The sequence below is a fragment of the Canis lupus genome, chromosome 25, assembly GCF_048164855.1.
Source record: "Canis lupus baileyi chromosome 25, mCanLup2.hap1, whole genome shotgun sequence".
NCBI classification, from domain to species: Eukaryota; Metazoa; Chordata; class Mammalia; order Carnivora; family Canidae; genus Canis; species Canis lupus.
Window position 1 is genome coordinate 36,352,798 of NC_132862.1, and position 1,356 is coordinate 36,354,153.

The following is a 1,356-nucleotide window of genomic DNA, read 5'->3' on the forward strand; positions in this document are numbered from 1 at the left end:
TTTCCCCTATTTGGTTAAGTTTATTCCTAGGTATTTTATTCTTTTTAGTGTGATTATAAATAGAGTTGCTTTCTTTTTAAAATTTCTCCTTCTGTAATTTTCTTGTTAACATATAGAAATGCTACCAATTTCTGGGTATTAATGTTGTATCCTGCCACTTCCCTGAATTCATTTATTATGTATATTAATTTTTTGTGGAATCTTTAGGATTTTCTATGTATAGTATCATGTCATTTGCAAATAGTGATAGTTTAACTTCTTTACTTCTCATTTCTGTTTCTTGTCTGGTTGCTGAGTCTAGGACTTCAGTACTATGTTGAATAAAAGTGGCGAGAGTTGTCTTGTTCCTGACCTTAGAAGGAAAGCTCTGTTTTCCACCATTGAGGATGGTTAGCTGTGGGTTTTTCATTTATGGCCTTTATTATGTTCCCTTTAAATCTAGTTTGCTGAGAGTTTTTATGATTAATGGATGTCGAATCTTGTGAAAGTTTTCTGCATCTGTTAGATGGTCATATAATTTTTATCCTTTGTTTTATTGATGTGGTATATGACATTGACTGATTTGTGAAAATTGAATCATCCCCTGCATCCTGAAAATAAATCCCACCTGATTGTGGTGAATGACCTTTTAAATGTAATGTTGTATGCAGTTTGCTAATATTGTATTGATGATTTTTGCATTTATGTTTATCAGGGATATTGATCCATAGATTTTTGTTTTTGTTTTTGCTTTTGTGGTGTCTTTGTTTGGTTTTGGTTATCAGAGTAATGCTGGCCTTGGAGAATATAGTTGAAAGGTTTCCTTCCTCTTCTTCTTTATGGAATAGCTTGAGGAGAATGGGTATTAATTCTTCTTTACATGTCTGGTTGATGGGGTGCCTTCTGTGGCTCAGTGGACTGAGCATCTGACTCTTGCTTTTGGTTCAGGTTGTGATCTCAGAGTCATGAGATCAAACCCCATATTGGACTCTGAGCTCAGCAGGGAGCCTGCTGGAGATTCTCTCTCTTTCTCTCTGTCACTATCCCCTACTCATGCTCTAACTAAATGCAAAAATAAAATTGTAAAAAAATGTCTGGTGGAATTCACTTGTGGATCCATCATGTCATAGACTTTTATTTTTTGGTAGGTTTTTGATTACCAATTCAATTTTGTTATTTGTAATTAATCTGTTCAGATTTTCTCTTTCTGGTTCAATTTTGGAAGATCATATGTTTCTAGAAATAACCCATTTCCTCTAGGTTGTCCACTTTGTTGGCTTTAATTTTTCATAGTACTCTCTTATAATCTCTTGTATTTATGTAGTGCCAGTTGTTACTTCTCTCTTGTTTCTGAATTTATTTGAGTCCTTTCTCTTT